A 23,663-nucleotide genomic window follows, 5' to 3' on the forward strand; every position below is an offset into this window, starting at 1 on the left:
TAGCCAAAAGACAATCTTAAATCAATAAGTCAGCAATCTAGTGTATGAAGCCTCTATCAACTGTCTAAGTGGTTCCAATGACAGATTCATGACTACCTCAAATAAAATAAAAGTGAAAGTCTAAACTCTAAAGCTAGATGATAAATGATTAGCATTATTTAAAAGCAGAAAGGACTCACCAGTCAGTGGAGTACAAATAGATCCTCAACAACACACCTATTAATAATCACTAGTACTTGTCTCAGCATCATAAAATGATGCAGGCCCAAATGGACGTCTGCACGTGGAATATACGAGTATGTAATATGGCAAAATGAAATATGCATAAGGTATAATAGTACCAGTTCAGATATCGCAATTAGAAAGATAAGGAATTCAATCAGGATGTTATAAGTCTAAAGCAAGAGTAAGGTTAAGACAGATACCAATCATATACAATCCAATCCAATCCAAATCTGATCCAATCCAATATAATCCGATCCAATCCAATCAAATCAGAGTATTATCAAGACCTATATGAGAGTTTCTCTTATTCAACAATAATTACTTATGAGCTAGTGATCATGAAACAAGCCAGTTGTTGTTGCCACAACTGTCCAGTACTTTGCCAAGGTAAAGGAAAAATCACCCAATCAAGGATCCAATCAAACAATCAAGTCCTATCTTTTCACGACATTAAAGAAAAGGGAAGCATCCAAATTTAATGGTTCAATCCTCTCATATGCTGACTATGTTGTTATTGGGTTCAAGTTATTACTTACCCTTACCCAAATCGGTGATGGATACTCCTCCCAAGACTCAATTCTCATAAGACAATCAATCCCAATCAACCAATGAACAAGCCTCATATGGCTTTTATTAGTTCATCGGTTCTATCCAATCAATTCTTTCAGACAATCAATCTTCCAATCATTCACAAATCATTCATTTATGAGTAGTTAGGACAATCATTTATGACAAGATTTAGTTGAGACTATTAAGTTTAGTTCAATAATGAAGATGCCATGGCAATCAAGTTTCATCAAGTCTATCATCGTGTTCACATCCTAACCACAATCATACATTCACAAGATCAAGGCTCTAGACTCAATCCTTAATCATATTCATTCAATATTAGTCAAAATATCATGAGGGTTTATGAAGTAAATTGTCAAAAATTATTTATTTAAGAACAAGTTCATAAAAATCATCAATTACGTAATTTTATGTTAAAATATGTTAAGTTTAAACAAAATTCTCAAGAAACACAATCATGGGGACTCATTTCATTCACAATTCAGCCTATCGCAATTGTGGGGCACATGGAAGAAAAAATTCCATGCTTTAGGTTAGCCTACATACCTGGGATAAGTACAAGACAATCAATCTGGCAAGAAATCACTTCAATCTCTTGAACCCTAGTCTTTTCTCCACTCCTTAGCCCTAGGTCTCTAGTTAGACTACGTAGAATTGATTTAGGAATGTTTAGAAAGTATTTTAAGGTCGAAAATGACCTACATAAGTCATGGGTTAAGTATCTGAGGGGTGGATAAAAGACCGAAATACCCCTCCTTAAAATTAAAAATAGGTAGAAAATTGGTCTGTGGGAGAATAAGTGTGCGACACGGACTTGTTCCCTCAAAGTTCATTTTTTTCTAAAAATTTTCAACAGTGATTTTTGAACCAAGATTGGCCAAGTCCGCGATGCGGACTTGACGCGCATTTATCTAGAATTGCATTTTTGCCCCAAAAAAATATCTTTTAATTCGGTTGGCCTAAAATTCAACCGAGACCACTTTCCCACATGATGTTTCCTCCTAATCGATATTACGGCTTTGGATTGACCCAAAAGGTTAAGGATGATGCATTGTCCGAGAATTCTTTACTCTAGGGGTATTTTGGTAATTTTACCTTATGTAACATTATTTTCCCCTTAGAATCATTCATCCTCGAATGAAGAGCCATTGGGACCCGATTCATGAATAACAATTGAGACTCAATCAAATCGACTAATCAATCAAATCAAATCTAGACAATCAATTATTCAAACTCAACAATAGACAAAACAGTTCAAGTCAAGAATAGAGACATTACCTTAATCATTTGCATCATTAGGCACGAATAGATGCGGGTATTTAGCTTTCATATCATCCTCAGCTTCCCAATGGCTTCCTCAACAAATTGGTTTCTCTACAGGATTTTGACTGAAGCAATCTCTATGATTCTCAATTTCTAAAAACTATTCTCACAAGTATCGGACCATTGGAACTTAGCCTTCTTTTGGGTCAGCTTAGTCAATGGAGATGATATGGATGAGAATCCCTCTACAAACCTTCGGTAATAGCTAGCCAAACCCAAGAAGCTTCTTATATCAATTGGGGATGTGAGTCTGGGCTAATTCTTCACTGCCTCAATTTTCTGGGTAACAACCCGAATACCATCTCCAGATATAATGTGGCCTAGGAAAGCCATTGATGCAAGCCACAATTCACATTTGGAGAACTTTGCATACAACTCCTTGTCTTTCAGAGTCTAGAAGACAACTCTAAGGTGATAAACATGTTCTTTCTCATTCTTGGAGTAGACTAGAATATCATCAATAAAGACAATCATGAACACATCAAGATACGGCTTGAACACCCGATTCATGAGATCCATAATGGCTGCAGGCGTACTAGTCAACCCAAAGGACATGACCAATAACTCAAAATGGCCATAACGGGTCCGAAAGGCTGTTTTGGGATATCACATTCTCTCACTTTTAGCTGATAGTAACCCGATCTGAGGTCAATTTTTGAAAAATAAGAGGTACCCTGAAGTTGGTCAAACAAATCATCTATCTTGGGGAGAGGATACTTGTTTTTATTATGACCTTGTTCAGTTGCCAGTAATCAATGCACATTCTAAGGGATCTATTTTTCTTTTGCACAAATAGGACAGAAGCGCCCCAATGTGAGACACTCGGCCTAATAAAACCCTTATCTAGCAAATTTTTCAATTGCTCTTTCAATTCTTTCAACTCAGCAGGAGCCATTCTATAAGGCGAAATAGAGATAGGTTAAGTATCGGGAAGAACATCAATTCCAAAATCAATCTTCCTAACAAGAGGGACTCCAAGCAGATCCTCAGGAAACACTTTAGGAAACTCATTCATAATCGGAACTAACTCAAGAGTAGGAGACTCAATAATACAATCCTTGACTCTAATGATATGATAAATATATCTTTTAGAGAATAACTTTCTGGCCCTAAGGTAGGAATTAAATTTACCCTTAGGTACAACAGGACTACCCTTCCATTCTAAGACAGGCTCAATCAGGAATTTGAACTTAATAATCCGAGTCCTATAATCAACGGAGGCATAATAGGTATAAACCTAGTCCATGCAAAGAATCACATCAAAATCAACCATATCCAACTTAACTAAGTCAGCCATGGTAATTGACATAGTACAATATCTATAGACCCTCTCAGCTAAGATAGACTCAACAACAAGAGTAGACACACTAAAAGGTTCAAGAAGACACTCAGGGATTCTATCAAATATACTAGCCACATAGGGAGTTACAAATGACAAAGTGGCACCCAGATCCATCAAAACATACCAATCAAGAGTAAAAACTCGAATCATACCAGTGAGAACATCTGATGAGTTCTCCTAATCTTGGCGACTACCCATGGCATACAAACGATTTGAACCCCCACTTGTAACAGTAGTAGCACCTCTCTGGTTCCCTCGAACTGGTGGTGTTAGTACAAAAGACTGGGTCTTTCTGGCCCACCTCGGATAGTCTCTCTGAAAGTGACCCACTTGGTCACACTTATAGCACCCATCCCCTCCTTCACGGTATTTTACCATGTGAAGTTTGCCACACTTTCCACATGGTGGCTTACCTCTAGATCCTTGAGCCACGCTATCTTATGACTGGGAACCTTGGGCTATACAATTTTGGGTCTCCTATTCATTTCTGATCCTGGGTGCAGGCGCACTAGAAGATGATGGAGATGGCCTAGATGGGCCCATTTGAAAATGGCTCATATTCCCATTCCCTCTCTTACTACCCTTATGGTTGGATGTCTTGGCCCTTTTGCTCCTAAACTCTTCCCTATACTATAATTTCTCCTCCTCTGTTTGCTACACATAAGTCATCAATCTCCCAATATCCATGTCTCCAACCAGTATTGCTCTCTTTCCCTCTTTCTTTGTCAAATGACTCAGTCCAGCCACATACAAACTCATCCTACTCCTCATATCAGCAACCATTTTCAGAGCATAGCAGGACAATTGTGTGAATTTGAGACTCTACTCTTACACAGTCGTAGAGACCTTTGTCAAATTCAAAAACTCTCTTACCTTAGCCCCTCTCAGTTCTCTCGGGAAGAAATGACCCAAGAAAGCTTCCTTAAATATTGCCCAAGTCAACACTGGTGCTCCCTCTACTCTATTGTTTCTCCACTAATCAAACCATAGTCTGGCCACACTCTTGAGCTGGTAGGAAGCCAACTCAACTCTATCAATGTCGGCCACATGTATCACCTGAAACACTTTCTACAACACCTCGATATAGTTCTCCGAGTCCTCATTAGGTGTAGACCTTGTAAACTCCCATGGGTTCATTCTTAAAAATTCACGGATGTTAGATTTATCTAGAGCATCCTGTTTACCTACTCCTTGTCTAAAATTTAGCACTATCACTGCTTGAGCCAAGGTTTGAATGGCCTGGCGAATCACAACATTTGTGATGTCAGCCTATGGTGGCTGCTCTGTAGGCATATCTAGGTTTTCTTGCACCTCAAAAACTTATTGTCCAGGTTGGTTAACATTTTTCTTGGTTGGGCATCTTTTGCCCCTATCTCGGCCTGCATCTCTTCTTGGAGGTATAATCTGAAGTCAAAGTGTGAACGCATGAATTAGAAGTGAACTTTCATAGAGTTAAACTCTATCGCACGAACTCAGAATGTGAAGAAGTGAAACAATTCCTAATGTCCTATAGCTTCCTTATTATAAGTGTGGTGCAGAATACACCCATAAGCAAGACTCTACTAGACCTAGATTTATAGATTCCCTAGGACTCTTGAACTCTTTTCTCTGATACCAAGTTTTTAATGCCCCGGGAGGATACCCTAGGCGTGGCTGAAACTTAGAGACTATTGCTAGTCTCCAAGCAAATCACTTGGCCTGTTCACATAATCATTCAATCAACTCTTTATCAGCGGAAGACTCAACTCATCAAGATGATCAAATAAATACTTATGAAATAAGGCCAAAGGCCAACAATCTGTCTAATCCAATCAACAAGACTAGTACGAATGAAACTAGCCAAAAGACAATCTCAAATCAATAACAAATAATCTAGTTTGTGAAGCCTCTATCAATTGTCTAAGTGGTGCCAATGACAGGTTCATGGCTATCTCAAATAAAATAAAAGTGAAAGTCTAAACTCTAAAGCTGATGATAAATGAGTGTCATCCTCTGAAAGTAGGGAGGACCCACCATTCAACTGAGTACAAATAGATCCTCAACGACGTGCCTATTGATGATCTATAGTACTTGTCAAATGGAAGTCTATACGTAAAATATACAAGTATGTAATATGGAAAAATAAAACATGCATAAGGTAGAATAATACTAGTTCAGATATCACAATCATAAAGATAAGGAATTCAATCAGGAAGTCATAAGTCTAAAGTAAGAGTAAGGTTTAGGTAGAGACCAATCATATACAATCCAATCCAATCCAAATCTGATCCAATACAATCCAATCCGATCCAATCCAATCAAATCAGAGTACTATCAAGACCTATATAGTAGTTTCTCTTATCCGACAACAATCACTTATAAGACAGTGTTTGTACAATAAGCCCATTTCTGTTACCACAACCGTCTAGTGCTTTGCTAGGGTAAAGGACAAATCATCCAATCAAGGATCAAATCAAACAATCAAGTCCTATCTTTTCAGGACATTAAAGAAAAGGGAAACATCCGACTTTAAAGGTTCAATCCTTTCTTAAGCTAGCTATGTAATTATTGGATTCGAGTTATTACTTACTCTTACCCAATTTGGTGCTCGATATTCCTCCCAAGACTCAATGCACATAAGACAATCAATCTCAAACAACCAATGAACAAGCCTCATATGGACTTTTATCAGTTCATCGGTTCTATGAAATTAGTTCTTTTGGACAATCAATCTTTCAATCAAACAAATCAACAAGTCTCATATGGACTTTTATCAGTTCATCGATTCTATTCAATCAATACTTTCGGATAATTAATCTTCCAATCCTTTCCAAATTATTTATTTATGAGTAGTTGGTACAATCATTTATGACAATATTTAGTTGAGACCATTCAATTTAGTTCAATAATAAAGATGCAAAGACTATCAAGTTTCATCAAGACTATCATCATGCTCATATCCAATCACAATCATACATTCACAAGTTCAAGGCTCTAGACTCAATCCTTAATCATATTCATCCAATATTAATCAAAATATGATGAGGATTTATTAAGTAAATTGTCAAAAATTATTTGTTCAAGAACAAGTTCATAGAAATCATCAATTATGCAATATTATGTAAAAATATATTAAGTTTAAAGAAAATTCTCAAGAAACACAATCATGGAGACTCAATTCATTCATAATTCAACCTATAACAATTGTGGGGAACATGAAAGAATATATTTCATGCTTTAGTTTAGCCTTACATACCTGAACTGAGTACAGGACAATCAATCTGACAAGAAATTGCTTCAATCTCTTGAACCCTAGCCGTTTCACCATTCTTTAGCCCTAGGTCTCTAGCTAGAATACGTAGAATGGACTTCGGAATGTTTAGAAATTTTTTTAAGGTCGAAAATAACCTATACCAGTCATGGGTTAAGTATAGGAGGGGTGAAAAAAAGACCGGAATGCCCCTCCTTAAAATTAAAAATGGGCAGAAAAATTGGCCTTGGGGGAACGCGGACTTGTTCCCTCATAGCTCATTTTTTTCCAAAAATTTTCAACAGTGATTTTTGAACCAAGTTTGGCCAAGTCTGCGACGCGGACTTGGCGTATACATCTCTGGAATTGTATTTTTTCCCCAAAAAATTATCTTTTAATTCGATTGAGCTAAAATTCAACCGAGACCACTTCCTCATATGATTTTTTCCTTGATTGATATTCTGACCTCGAATTAACAGAAAAATTTAAGGATGATGCAATGTGCGAGCGTTCTTTACTATAGGGATATTTTGGTAATTTTATTAGGTGTAACACTTGAATTACCAAATTCGGACCTAAAATGCCCAAGAAATCATCTTCCAACATTTTCAAAATATATTGAGCTTGAAAATGAGCTATGGCAGCTGGTAAAACATAATTCTTACCTCTAACAAAGTTTCAAATACAAATTCCAACCACGCCAATGATTTCTCCTCTAAAAACACTAAAATGGCCATTGGAATCATCAATTTTGGACTTAGAATGAGGGAGAAATCAAGTTGCAAAATATCCCACAAATTGAGTTCATAAAGTAGACACGTCAGCAGGTAAAAATGAGAAATTACCTCAAACAAAGGTTCCAAAGTAGCTTTCGAGCTCACCAATGTGTTCCCCTTGAACAATCTCACAACCTAGCCTCTTGATTCACCCAATTTAGAGATCTATAGCTCAAGATGTTCAACTTTGAAAGTTAGAAGAAAAACTGAAAATGGTTGTCTTATAGTCGAGGGTGCACCGGATACAATGCACCAGCGCACCAGCAGATTATTTTCATTTTTAAAGTCTCCAATGTGGTGCTTGGGACTCATTCGAAAGCTCGTGCGCGCAAAAAAACTATGTTACCCCATCAAATTCGACATTTTAAACTCAATGGCGCAGTTGGAATTTCCGTATGAGCTCATTTTGACTAAAAGTGGGTCCTACACCCAAGTGCCATTTTTAGTTAACTTTCACAACGGGGCTCGGGATTAGACTAGAAGCCTTGAAAAGTGAATAGAGGGTCATTCTAGACCAAACTCGATATTTTAAAACTAACCGCATTGATAGAATTTTTATCCGAGTGCATTTTCCAAGAATTTTGACTACAGTCAACCTTAGGCAAAATTTCAAAGGCTAAAATGCCAAATGACTCTAAACTCATATCGATTACCTTGATACTCAAACCAATCATGCTACTATCATAATTTGGCAATTCTGGAGCTGATAAAACCATCAGAATTTCATTCTGAGGTCGTTAACCCGATATTTTGACTAATGTCAATTTTTCAAGTTTCAAAAGCGCTAAAATGAGAAAACGGACATAAAACCCAAACAAATGACTCTAAACTCATATCGATTACCTTGATACTCAAACCAATCATGCTACTATCCTAATTTGGCAATTCTGGAGCTGATAAAACCATCAGAATTTCATTCTGAGGTCGTTAACCCGATATTTTGACTAATGTCAATTTTTCAAGTTTCAAAAGCGCTAAAATGAGAAAACAGACATAAAACCCAAACAAATGACTAGGCAATCAAATAGTAAGTACCAAATAGTACAAGTGACTTGGGGTCACTACATAAATATTTTAAATGATGAAAAGAAGGCATTGAGAAGAAAATGAACTGGAGGGTCATCAAAGAAATATAACTAAATCATGTCTAAAATTACAAGAAGTTCTTGTAGTTCCAAAGATTTCTAAGAATCTACTCTCAGTTAATAAGATTGCAAAGGATAATTTTACACCCTTGAATTTGATGAACTAACTTTGTGTAAAGGACAAGAAGTCAAGGACACTATTGGCCAAGGGATCTAAGAAAAGGGGACTATATGCTTTGGAAGATAACAACCTTCATGCTTTGACTGCAACACACAATTAGAACACATCAGACAATATGTGGTAGAATAGATTAGGACATCCTAGTTTGAAGTCTTTAAAGGTTTTGAGTAGTAATATTTGCATAAATGTTAGTAGTTGGAGTAAAATTCATGTTGTTTGTTCTAGTTATTAATTGGGCAAAAGTTGTAAACTTTCATTTGGCTTTAGGAATAAAATTGAGAAGGAAACTTTATTAAAAATACATAGTAATTTATGGGGATCTACTCCTGTTGAATCTTCTCAGCATATGAGATATTATTTAGTGTTTGCCAATGAGAACACAAGGTATACCTAGGTTTATCCATTGAAAAAGAAGTCTGACTTATTTGAATTATTTCTCAAATTTTAGAAAATGTGGAAAACAGTTTTCTAAAGAGATTAAGATATTCCAGGATGATGGAGGTGGGGAATTCATCAAAACATACTTCATTAAATATTTGAAAGATTATTGTATTGTCAGGCATATTTCATATCCTAACACACCTGAACAAAATGAAGTTTCAGAAAGAAAACATAGGCATATTATTGAGACTAGTTTAACTCTTCTACCCTATGCTAATCTTCCTTTGTTTCTATGGGTTGAGGCCGTTTTTGCTTCAGTATTTCTCATTAAAGACTACCCTCCTCAGTCTTAAAGATGGTGAATCCATTCATCAAGTTATATGGTGAGCAACCTGATTACAATATCCTAAAGGTGTTTGGTTGTAGGTGTTTCCTATATATCAAGAGTAGTAGCAAGTTCAGCCCAAAGACTTATCCTTGTGTGTTCATGGGATACAATAGTTTGCATAAATGTTACAAATGTTATCATCCGTCAGCAAAGAGAGTGTATGTGTCTAGACATGTTGTCTTTGATGAAAACACATTACCCTTTGTGCCTTCAAGTCACACTTTTATCATCATTTAATATAGAGCTATAATGTTGTTTATACCAAAGGTCTTTTTTATACAAACTAAAAGAAATCTCAGAACCCTGTAAACACAGTAAAGCCAAATATTATAGAAATCTAATATACTCATTGTAAGGTATGAAAGGGCAGCCTTAAATACTCATTTTAGCAGGCGCCATCTAGAAGAGAAATAGGATCTAGGTGAGCCTGGGGTATATTGTTGAAAAAAGACCCCTTATAAAAAGCTCTTAGCCCACCCTTTACTCTGTTCAAGGTTAGCCAAAATCTCACCTCATCTAGATACGTTTTTGAATTTTTCTCTAAACTATAGGCACATGATGTTCCTAACTTAGTGGAAGTGCATGATAATCCTAATATACAAGTTCCTGATGATAATGTCACTGACCACATAAGAACACGTATACCTGTTGGTAATGATAGTACTCCAAACTCCTCAGATACAGAATCAGACAATGGTAGCATGGAATAGGTTGAAAGTGTTGATCCAGACAATGGTGGTAAGGATCAGGTTCTATAGAAGGACGAATGTGATGCACCACCACTTCCTATAACTATATCTATGACTAGCATACAAGGGATACATCTAAAAGTTGACCTTTCAAGATGGAATATAGATTAGACCCAACTATCTGGAAATACTATAATGCATCCAGCTGCTTCAATTGATCCACCTCCTGCACCACAAGAACATCACATGATCAATAGACATATGGCAAATGGATATCGCCTATCACTTGTTGCAAATAACAAAGAAGAAATTCTGAGAGAACCAAAAACTACTAACGAAGCACTAAACTCACCTCATTGTCTTTCAGCTACGTAGGAGGAAATTAATGCTTTGTGTTGCTACCAAAGTACACGCAAGTGAAAGCGGTCTAACAAGTAGTAAAGTGACTCTTTTCAGAGCCGGATTATCAAACCCAAAGGACTTTAATTAGGCAATTGCTAACTTAACAATAAACTAAGTTACTTGTGTGTGTTGCAAAGAGTTGAGTTTTGTTATCTCTAATTCGACCACTAATTGCGTACCTTTGTTGGCATCATAACTACATCATTGAGAGGATAAGCATGAACCAACAAAGATGCATTAATCCTATCATCCTGTCTAATAACTAAATATGGTATATCGATATCTGTCACGGGCATCCTATACACAAATTATCCTAGGCAATTCTAGAACAAATATGTTCCCTATATTCTAATATTCTATCCCCTATCCGTCTTCCAAGTGCCAAGTAGACAATAAATGTATTCCAATGGTGATCAAATATTAAAATACTAGAAGCAGGAATATAGAAGTAATCATGCACAAGACCCATTTTCAACCAAAGCAAATCATATCAAACCATAATCTTGTGGCTAAAACCCTAGAATAAGGGAATTTAGCCACTCATAGTCTTGATTACAATCATAGAAATAATTAATGGCATTAAAAAGTAGATTAAAATGAAACAAAAGGAAAAAAGTAACCCTATAGAAGTTCTTCCTTCACTCCCGTTCGTGAAAACTTCGAATAAAAAATGAATGAATAATAAAAAAAATACAAGTATGTTATTTATGTCCTTGAAAAACATGAAGGCTTATTAGTTGTACTGAAGTCTGCAACGCAGCCTTGTTTTTTCACTGTATAATATCTCACTTTACTCTTCTTGGCGAATTTCCTTTTAGCATCAGTCAGGTCTGTGATGTGGAATCAATTGTTTCACCAAATAATTAATCCAAAATCATGCCTCAATCCCTGTAGAAAAATCCGTAATGCAGAGGCATTCCTTCACAACATAATTTCTTCACTTTCGTTCCCAACTTCATCTTCAAGCTTCACTTTCATCAAGATGCCCTTTTTAAGTTTCATTTCTCTTTGTTTAGCCTAAAAGTGTTTAATCATGTTGGTTAGCAAAAATAACCCACAAATACTCTAAAAATGAACTAAACTTTAGGAATTCATTCTCAAAATTGACTACAAATATCATTTATGTTGGCTATTAGGCGAATAAATGCACCCAAGATCACCACCCCATACTTATAGTTTTGTTCATCCTCGAACAAACTCCAAATATTATACATGTAATACTGAAAACAATTTACATAAGACAGTCCTACCAAACCACAGCGATTGCACAAATAGTTTACATTTCACAGGCATGTTTAACTTTGTTCGCCTGACTAAGTAATCCAACACAACCTAAACTTAAGAGTTGACTCTATAATGAATCAAACTCATATGATTTGTTAAGTCAAAACTCATGTCGAATTACCACTCCTTCATTAGACATGTGCCCTTACCAAGAAAGATTTACCCGTATTCTCTCAAAGTTATATTCAATGCAACAACAATGGGTATTAAGCAAAGTTCGCTCACTCTCCCAAACAAAATCACAAGTTACTCAAGATAAACATAGGTTTGTCCTTAGTGTAATATGCAACTCATTTAAGGTAGCTAAGAGTTAAGGATCACTTAAGACTTTTTGGGTTGTAATGTAGGCTAGGGGACGGGTAGGTACTATTTTTGGATATGAATAGTGACTAGTTCCCAATCGCTTTAATACACTACATCTTTTCATTTTAAGCACATTTTTCACAACCTCACTCTTACCTCTTTTTTTTTTAAGTTTGCCCCTTTATTTTTAAGCACTTACTACTTGCGTTAGGGAGTTCTTTTTATTTTTAAATTTTTTTTCTTCTTTCAACCATACAATGGTTTTATTTATTTCCGTACATTTTTCTCTTTTTTTCACTCCCTAACAACAAGAATTCATCTCTCACGCACCAATGGTTATTCACTTGGTTGCAGAGCTTGTGACTTCCCTATTCTTTCACTTTCTCCTTCCTAAAATGCTTGGACTTTTTGGATCAAATTTAAGATCTCAAGAAAAAAAGGGAATAAGCTTCAAACAAGGCTACCAAAGAAACAAGTCTAAGGTTCAAAAGGGGTTAACTATGGATTTACATCAAGGTGGTTATCACAAGTGGTTTAAAATGAGGCTACCAAAGAAATGTCTAGATTCTTTCCCTAAACTCTAAACTCCTTTTCTTTTTGCTACACACACACCAGGCAAGTTCTAGCAATCAAAAAACAACAAGAATTATAGAATCAACCTCACTTACATGGTACATGCTTAATTCAAGAATGACAACTCTTATGAAATTTCAACCCAACATTTACTTGAATTCAAAATTAAGCTTGCATACTCAAAGTCTAACAAAAGAGCTTTAGGTGTTTCAACTTAGCTACTGCCATTGATTTCATGCTTTCAACCATTTCATTTTCTACTTACGCAATCATGTAGTCTAGCAAAATACCTCACAAAATAAATTAACGATGAATTCCCTTAGGATGGTCGTCATCCATCCATCATCAGGAAACGTCACTCAACTACGACTTCTACTTACTTCTACAACACTCTAATTTTTTTATACGATTCAAAGGGACTAGCCGCGGCCAAATAACCAAAAACAAATATCGTGGAACCAAAAATAACAAACCAAACAATACAACTCAAACAAGATAGAATATTTATAGAAGTAAATATGCATCCCCCACCCCACACTTAAAACATAAGAACTGTCCTTAGTGCAACTATCATGACCCAAGCCTAGGGCCTAGACATGACATGGCGAATGAGGAACCCAAAATTACCTCAAACAAGCCTCTATTCTTTTAGCCTTTCATAGGTAATGACAATAAATAAGCAAGCAGAAATTATAATAGAAAATTTTCAACTTACATATGTCCAATAATACTTATAACTTTTAGATTTAACGGGGCTAAGACAAGTTCCTAGATCACCCTCAATCATAATACAAAGAAATGTCATAGTAAGTGTCTAAAGATCTCAACATATCATAAGTTAGACAGATAAAAGAGTATTGTTCTCGAAATATGGGAACTCAGCAAAAGTAGTCTTCAAATAAAATCTCAACTAACCATATGGAGGAGAATGAGGAGGAGCACCAGTCCCTACATGGTGATATCATATAGGCAAAAGAGTATGCGTTAGTACTCTGAATATACTAAGTTTGTAAGCATGCATGAACATTGAGGAAACATAAAAATATTTATGTAATATGAAACATAATGCAATCATGCATAATCAATCATATAGATATCCTTTAAAACATTCATTTTGTGGGAAAATGACCATATACGATATTTAAGACTATGCGAGCTATTACATGAAATCCAACATAACCCCCTATGTTGGCTGGGGAGATTACTTGCCGGGTAGAACTCCGTCAACTTCATTTATTTCTTTAACTTTAACTATAAGGGCTTTCATGGATCCACTAGCCTAATCGTACAAGGGCTCTTATGTTGGCACATAGTTAATGATACAAGGGTTGCTACTAGGATTCCCTTACCGAATTTCACCTCAATGCCCCATTCGGTGCTAAGTCAATCCCACAGAATAATTTAATACTTCAAAATATTCATAGCATATAGCTTGAGAATTCAAAACATCATATTCGGTAGAATAGCTCATTAAAATATTTGGTGATTCAAATATGCAAGAATTGTCCTTATTGCATAAAGAATCCATCATTCATATCATTTCATCATTTTTTTTATTTCATAAGACTCCCTTTTGATCATAGATATTGCTTTCATAATATTTATTTGAAGTCAAAGCTTTCAGATCAAACTTTATTGAAAATATAGTAAAACTAGGTGGATTCAAATCACTTCAACTTGCAAACATATATGTAAATAAATATGCATATATACTTTGAAATCCATTAATTAAAAATCATGCTTTAAACAACCCACCATGAATTTCAAGAACCTTTAAAGAGATATATAGAGAAATTACTTGCAAACCATCAATTCATACATATGAAATCATGTTGCATGAAAATAGAACAATAATCATTAGTTTTACCATATTTCATGCTGTTAAGTAAAAATAAGAATTACCCATAAAAAATATTACTTAAAATCAAGAGATTTAATTGAAAGAGTTTTTGAACTACATGGTTGGAAGAACCCATGGATAAACGCCCACATAGCTTAGAGTAAAGCTTAATGAAAATAAAAATAATTTATTATATAATTAAAATACTTTAGGCATGAGAGTGGAAGGAATACTCTCATTAAAGCCTTACATAGCTGGAATCTAAAGTTTTGCTCATAATCGAAGGACTTACTGAACACTCTTGAATTCTAGTCTTTTCTCCTCGCTGGAACCTTTTTTGTACTACCCGAAGTATATGAATCACTGGAATAGTATTTCTACACTACTAAGAATTAAAATTATAATTTGAGAATGAGTAAAGAAGTGTATAGAGAGAAGAGTTGCTTGAGAAAGCTTGATGAAATAAGATGGGTATTTATAGGTGTGAAGGAGGGACCTAAGAATAATTAAAATAATTATAAAGAAAAAATTACAAATTTAATAGAAAATTGTGATGTCATGGGTGATGTCAAATGGAGGACTATTGATATCATGGGTGATGTTAAATGGATCTAGATCTTTTCATGGTTGGTGAGATAAACCTTCTTTTAATGGAATACCCTTTTTCGGAGCCGTGTTTGAAATAGATAACTTCCTCGTTAGGATTTGGTATCTTAATATGAATTGTTTTTCTAGAAGTCTACTTTAATGTCGTTCAAGACTCAACTAATTTGGAGAATCCTACATAGAGATATGATTTTTTTCTACAAATACTCCATTTGGTCATAGCGCTATATCTTGCAATAATTAATTTATTTGACCTACTTAATCTCCGAAACTTAAAATATCGTATTCACAAAAGTTGTAGGTAATGATGTTCAGGTTATTCACAAATTTGAATCACCTAATTTAGACTATCCTATTAAAAGTTATACCCAAAATACATAAAAGATATTATTTTCATCGAGAATTGAAATGTCATATATAACATTTTTAGGGGGTGATACAGTAACACAATAAAAGCATAAATAAGGAGTGAAGTGGGAGATCGCCTTATTTACTTTTCTATTCCCTTTGCATTGTTTGGATTCATAAGGGCCAAGGGTGGAGCCTCATCTGCCTCGAAATCCAATTCCACATCAGAACCGATCCGCCTTTAGTCCTCATCAGTTGTGAAGTCATAATAAGTCAGCTCAAAGAAGTCAGGCCCTATGCCAAGTGAAGCTTTAGCATGGTCATGGAGGGAATACTAGTTTTCCACCTCGAGTAGTTTAGCCTCGATGGATGGGAAACACCCTATCCGGTGTTGGAGCATATCCAAACCATACATACGAGCCATAATCATCTCATCACGCTTAGTCCTCTCATTTGAAGTGAGGGTGGGCCCATAAATGGTATCTACCCCCTTAATCTTTGTAACGTTAAAGGGCTCAGTAGTGACCATGTAGTCAAATGGCTCCTTAGGTACCCCTGCTAATCGGCACAGTAACGTAATTAAGACTCAAAGGGCATAACCTCTGCCCCTATGTACTCTCGACTTCTAAATAGTGGAATTTATAACAACGCCCACATTAATCTCCATGCCCTTCGGTTCACTAATAAGGAAGATAGCGTTAGGGTGGGAAAAACTTTATGGCCTAACACAATCTCCTCCTTTATCAAAAAATGACAGTTTCCACAGTTTAGGACATGATTGGTATCCTCACATCTTGCTAAGACCTTATCCAAGTTTTTCAAACAAAGAACAAAAGATTCCCCAAAGACTGAGAAGTCATCCATAAAAATTTCTACAAAATCTTCCACCATATCGTGGAAGATTACCATCATGCATCTGTGAAATGTGGCAGAAGCATTGCATAATCCAAATGTCATATGCTTGAAGGCATATGTCCCATAAGGGCATGTGAAAGTAGTCTTTTCCTGGTCCTCCGGCACAATGGTGATATAATTATAGCCTAAATACCCATCCAGGAAGAAATAGTATTCTTTTCCAGCCAACCTATGTAATATCTGATCAATGAATGAGACTGGGTAGTGGTGTTTTCTTATGGCATCATTCAACTTCCTATAGTCCATGCAAATATGCCATCCAGTGACTGCTTTGATGGGGATTAACTCATTTTTTTCATTTGTTATCACATTCATCTCACCCTTTTTTGGTACACACTGGACTGAGATTACCCACTTGCTATCTAAAATAGGGTATATAATTCCTGTATCTAGCCATTTGATTATCTCTTTTCTTACTACATCCTTCATGACAAAATTTAGTCTGCTTTATGGTTGTGCACTTGACTTATGCCCTTCTTCCATGAAGATCATGTGCATGTATAAAGCCAGGTTAATCCCATTTAGATCATCCATCTTCCATTCTATTTCTTTCCTGCACCTTTTTAGCACCTTTAGAGCTTATGTGACCTGCACTTCAGACAACGAAGAAGAAAAGATCATAGGTAAAGCATTTTTAATACAAAGAAAAGCATACATGAGATAGGTTGGAAGTGGCTTCAACTCCAATTTAGAAGATTCCTCTAAGGATGGTTTGGGTGTAGGACACAATACTCTGTCTAGCGGTTCCACATTCTTCTTCCACATACTTACGTTCAGAATGTCTAACACGCTAGGTAACTCCTTGCTTCCACGTCACTTTCAATATCTTGACCCACTAACACTCTTCTAAGGGGATTTTACTAATACACATTGAACTACCACTTCCTCATCAATTACAGTTATTGCAGACAACCCCTCATAAACCACGATCAATTTCAATGCTTGATAGACATCAAATACCTTGACCTTGTCATGTGCCCTCATGGTTAATCTACATGTAGATACATCAATTAGTGCTCCTTTTATTTCTAAGAATGGGTATCCCAATATGAAAGGGACCTCTAGGTATGGCTCAAAATATATAACCACAATGTCTACAGGGAAAATAAGGAATCCCACTTGAACCAACACATCCTCAATGATACCATCTGGCCTAGACACAGAACGATCAACAAATTGCAATAAAATTGTGGTCAATTTAAGTTCTCCCAAGTCTAATTTCTTAAGCATAGATCTGGGAATTAAGGTTTATACTTGCACCCAAATCATAGAGACCTCTACCATTGCTGCACTTACCAATGGTTACCTGCACTGTGAAACTCCCCGGTCTTTTTGCTTAGCTGGGAGTTTGAATTTATTCAAAATTCTTGAACTACACTCTTCAGTAAGTGCTATTGTCTCATATTCTTCCATCTTACTCTTTTTGGCCACTATATTTTTTGACATACTTAGCATATTTTGAAATACCCTACAAAATATCAATTAAAGATAAGTTAATTTGTACCTGTTTCAACATGTCTATGAACTTCTCAAAACACTCCTCCTCTTTTTTATTTTTGAAGTTTTGTGGAAATGGAGGAGATGGTTTTGCTTTTGGTTCCTAGTAAGCTTTTGGCAATCTAGGTTCACTTGCTTCAACGATCGTTTCTTTATCTTTACCCTTACTAACTTTGCTTTACGGAGCACACTCAACTAATGGGCGACTACTTCGGGTACTTACAATATTTACCTGCTTGAGATTTGGGTCAGTAGGACCTGGCAGACCACTTTGCTGGCGAGGGTTTTGAGCACTAACTAGCTGTCCAACCTGCTTCTCTAAATTTTGAGTTATGAACTTGTATTGATGAACCTCAACGTCTAACTTAGCATGGTCAGCCACGAGTTTTTTAAATGTCTTCCACACTCATATTTCCTGAACTTCCTGCTTGCTGGCTACCCTGGCCTTGTTGATTATAATGTTGTCCTCCTCCTTGAGGTCTGTGTTGAGATTTCCCTTGGTGCCAATTTTGCTGACTCCCACCTCAAGAGAAAGTAGGGTGGTTCCTTTAACTGGGTTGTAAGTGTTACTATAGTTTTGCTGGCCTTCACCCCTTTGTGCATTACCTACAAAATTTATCAATTCCGGATTGGCTCACTAATATTTAGATAGATGCTCACTTCTACTACATACCTCACACCATGTTGTATGCTGTTGTACTACATTTACTGGAGCTTGTTGTTTCCCCAATGTTAAGTTGTTGAATTGTGTGTTCATCATATTATGCATTACTGAAATTTGAGCTATTAATGTTGTCACTACATCAATTTCAAGCATACCTGCCTATTTTTGAACCACAGGTCTAGAGCTCCCTCTATTCCACTCAGGATTTCCCTGAGTTATACGATTGAGTAGGGCATGGAGCTCATCATAGGTCTTCTCCAAGGCCTGTCAACCTGCAGTAGAGTCAAGAAGAATTTTGGTATTGGATTCCAACCCTTCAATGAAGGTATGAACCAACACCTTATTAGATTGATGATGGTGAGGACAACTAATAGGTAAAGATTTAAACCTGTCCCAAGCTTGGTACAAATTCTCTCCAGCTTTCTGCTTAAAACTTAAGATTTCACTTCGTAGTTTTGTTGTCTTCCCTGATGGGAAGAATCTGTTCAGAAACTTTTGGGCTAAATTATCCCAAGTAGTAATTGAGTTTGGTGTATTCATTTTCAGCCACCTCCTTACTTCTCCCAACAGAGAAAATGGAAACAAGGTTAGTTTTACATAGTACAGTAACACTCCAGTTGGTGTATGTGTGACTGAACTCCAGGAAATTTTGCCAATGAACTTGAGGATCCTTATGTGTCAATCCAGTGAATTGACCACTAGTGTGCAAGAGTTGCACCATATTTTGCTTTAGTTCGAGGGATTGAGGGATTGCCATATCCCTAACAAATCTTGCTGCCATATTTGTAGTTTGAGGGATTGGCATATCCCTAACAAATCTTGCTGCCATATTTGTAGGTACCACCACAGGCACTTCTTGATTATCATTCAAATTGATTTATTGTATCGGATATTGAGAAGCCGCTCTCCTCCTTTGTTGATATAAAAATCTCTCAAGCTCAGCTAGCGGCTCTACACTTTCTCCAGTCCTATCCAGTGTGCTTTTTTAAGGATACCTGCAAAAAATCACATCTAAGATCACGTTGTTCACACTAACACAAATAACAAAGAAACTTCTAAAAGAAATAATTTCCAAATTTAAAGTCCCCGGAAATGACGCCAAAAATTTGTTGCTACAAAAGCACACGAAAGTTTATGCGGTCTCACAAGTAGTAAAGTGAATCTTTTTAGAGCTGGATTATGGAACCTAAAGTAATTTAATTAGGCACTTGCTAACTTCACAATGAAATAAATTATTTATGTGTGTTGCAAATAGTTGAGTTTTGTTGTGTCTAAATTGAACCTATTAAAAATAATATTAAAAGTGATTCAATAATTACTTGGATTTTAATCAAATGAAGAATGAATTCCACGGTTATAGCACATTGCAAGACCCCCGTTGCAAGACCCCACAAACATGGAAAGTCCTAAACCATGGAACCAAGGACAAATTCTCAGAAAGTTTCAAAAAACTAGCAACCAAAGCTGACCACGGAAGCCTTCACAGAACGTGGTAGGATACACGGACGGTGGTGTGAAACCATGATAGAGATTCAAAGGCTCAGTCTGCAAAGGATGAACCACGATAGGGGACCACAGACCATGGTGAGAACCACTGGCCGTGAAGCCCTTCATGGTGAGACCTCCCCAAAGTCCTCAGGAATTTTCCAGAGGCAAGGTCCATGGATGACCCCACAGGCTGTGGAGACTTTCACGGACCATGTAGTAGTCCATGGTGGTCACTTTTGCAGGCCTCCTACAAGACCTTCACCACGGTCACCCTACACGGGACAAGATGCATTTCACGGACCGTCAAGGTATCTGTAAAGAAACTTTAGAGACTACCCTGCAGTCCCTTTTCTTACTTTCTCTAAGTCCCTTATCACAGGACCCCACCATGGACAGGGGTGAGCACCACGGACCATGAAGGGTCCCCATGAAGTTTCTTTCGGCCAAATCTTTAAAGGGACATTTTGGTCTTTTCCTGCATTTTAATCCAAAGTAGTGTCGTTTTGAGGGGAAAAAATTCACCTATCTAAATACCGTAGACCCTTCAAATCCCTCATTTCTTTCACTGTAACTTCTCCAACACAAATCGTCATCTCTTAAGTTCTTCCAAGGGCTTCAAGCCAAGACTAGGGCTTTCAAATTGAAGGCATTCAAGTCTCCTTTCTTCCTCAAATATTCTTATGGATTTGGTTTCCCTCAAGGTATGTGAGTTTTTTCATCCATGGGTCCTTCCACTCATGGAGTCCAAATATTTTCTCAACCTAGTATTTCAATTCAAAATGACAAAATTTTATGGGCTTTACATGATGACTTTAAATGCATAGATTATGATATATTTGAAGTTTCTTTACATATATTGATGGATATTGACTCTTGATTTCATGAAGTTATGATGTTATTAACGTGCCTATATGAAAGCTTGAAAAGAGTTTTAAGACATATATGGTGGGGTTTCTTTAAGAATGTGTATTTTATGCATTTCCATTACTCTCATGCATGCAAGAATTCTTTAAATTCATTGAAAGGTTTTTACGAAATGAATCCACCTAGTTTCTTATAATAAAGCAAATTTGAAATGAAGTTTGACTCCAAATGAATGTTATGAAGTAAATGCTTATGAATGAGAGTCTTTATGAAATGATTGATTGATGAAGGGCTTCTTAGCCAAAGTAAGTTTTCAATGTGAAAGGACAATCCTCACATTGAATCAAATGAATTATTTAAGACTATGATATGACATGCATGGCATCCCTATATGCCGTCAATGCTTTTGAACATTTTTTTTATAAAAGGTAGGTTCGATTAGCATGGTACCAAAATACCATCACTGATTGTAGACCTAATTTTCATATAAATCAAGGTTCATTAGTGGGATGGTAAATAGGGTATGCCAGCCATGATGATATTATAAACCAAAGATTTTAATGAGCTATTCCACTGTTTGATGTTTTAATGCTAAAATTATATAATGCTTATGCTATATTAATATTTAAACATTATTCCGTGAGATTTGACCTAGTACCGAATATAGCATGTAGATAGGGACTCGACCGTAGAGGTTCTTAAGTAAAGTCTCATATTGCATTAACTATGTGCCACCATAAGAGCCCTTGTTGTCTAGGCCTTTGTATCCATCAAATGTTAAAGTTAAAATTAAAGAATGTTTAAAGTTGATTGGAGTTCTACCTGGCAAGTAGTCTTCCCGTGCCAGCGTAGGGGGATATGTTGGATTTCATGTAATAGCTCGCATGGTCTTAAATATCGGTTATGGTCATCTCTCCACAAATAAAGGTTTCAAATATTATGTACATGATTGATTATGCATGCATTGCATTATATTTCATATTAGGCTTATGTCCTATTTATTCTTTAAAGTCATTCATTGCTCACATACTTAGTACATTCAAAGTACTAACACATACTTTTGACTACATGATATCACCATGTAGGGATAGGGGTTCCTCCTCGACCTCCTCCGTGTGGCTAGCTTGGATTTGTTTGAAGATTTCTTGTGGTGAGTTCCCATATTTCAGGAACAACATCCTTTTTTTAATTCTAGCTTATGTTATGTAGAATAGTAAGACTTCTATTAAGGCATTTTTTGACACTTATTTTGAGGAGGGGTTAGGGACATGTTGTAGCCCCCACCAAGTCTATTATTAGATGTATGTTTGGACACAAATGGATAATTTTTTGAAGTCGTTAACGATTCTTGTTCTATGGTATTTTCCTTAGTCCCGTTTCCTTTTTTATTTCCGCTTGTTATTGTATGTCATTACCTATGAAAAACTAAATGAATGCTAAGAGATTTGGGTGAGGTGCCTTCGGGTACTTCATTCGCCATGTCACGTCTAGGCCCTAGGCTTGGGTCGTGACACACGTATAGATTTCAGGTCCAATACTCTTTACTTTGGCATCCAATGGGTCTTCTAACTACTAATTTACAGGATTGATGTTACAATTATGGTCTTCCGACCACTAATTGCGTACCTTTACTGGAAGCCTAACTATATCATTGAATGGGGATAAGCATGAACCAACAAAGATGAGTTTATTCTATCATCCTGTCTAATAACTAAAATATGGTGTATAAGTATGTATCACGGGCCTCCTATACACGAATTATCCTAGGCAATTCTAGAACAAACATGTTCCCTATATTATAAAGTTCTATCCCCTATCCGTCTTCCATTACAGGTAGACAATAAATGTATTCTAATGGTGATCAAGCATTAAAACAGTGAAAGCAAGAATATAGGAGTAATTATGTACAAGACCCATTTTCAACCAAACCAGATAATATTAAATCATAATCTTATGGTTACAACCCTAGAATAAGGGAATTTAGACACTCATAGTCTTGATTACAATCATAAAAATAATTAATGGCATTAAAAAGTAGCTTAAAATGAAAGACAAGGAGAAAAGTAACCCTAGAGAAGTTCTTCCTTCAGTCCTGTTTGTCAAAAAATTGAATAAAAACTAAATGAATAATAAAAAATACAAGCGTGGTATTTATAGCCTCAAAAAACATGAGGGTTTATTAGTTGTACTGAATTTCGCGATGTAGACTTGTTTCTTTACTGTGTAATTTTTCATTTTGCTCTTCTCGACGAATTTCCTTCTAGCATCAGCCAGGTCCATGACACGGATCTGGTGCAGACTTAAGTTTCTCACCAAATAGTTAATCCAAAATCATGCTTCAATCCCTGTAGTAAAATCCACGATGCAGAGGTGTTCCTTCACAACATAATTTCTTCACTTTCGTTCCCAACTTCATCTTCAAGCTCCACTTTCATCAAGATGCCCTTTTTAAGGTTTATTTCTCTTCTTTTATCTCTGAAAGTTTCTAATCACGTTTGTTAGCTAAAATAACCCACAAATACTCTAAAAATAAACTAAATTTTAACAATTCGTTCTCAAACTTGACTACAAACATGGGTTATGTTGGCTATTGGAAGCATAACTTCACCCACGATCACTTTGCATAACAACAAGACGTGGCTATTGGTGCCCAAATCTACTGATATAAACTTAGTTGATTCAAAATGGGT

General features: G+C 36.2%; 1 non-coding gene across 1 annotated transcript; it reads left to right on the top strand.

The window, feature by feature from the left end:
- The first annotated feature begins 18,970 nt into the window (after positions 1-18,970).
- LOC129903964 (small nucleolar RNA R71) lies at positions 18,971-19,077 on the top strand. The gene has a single exon (XR_008770333.1). It is a non-coding gene; the product is annotated as a small nucleolar RNA R71 (small nucleolar RNA).
- Positions 19,078-23,663: the final 4,586 nt, after the last annotated feature.

This window comes from Solanum dulcamara, chromosome 1 (assembly GCF_947179165.1).
Source record: "Solanum dulcamara chromosome 1, daSolDulc1.2, whole genome shotgun sequence".
NCBI lineage: Eukaryota > Viridiplantae > Streptophyta > Magnoliopsida > Solanales > Solanaceae > Solanum > Solanum dulcamara.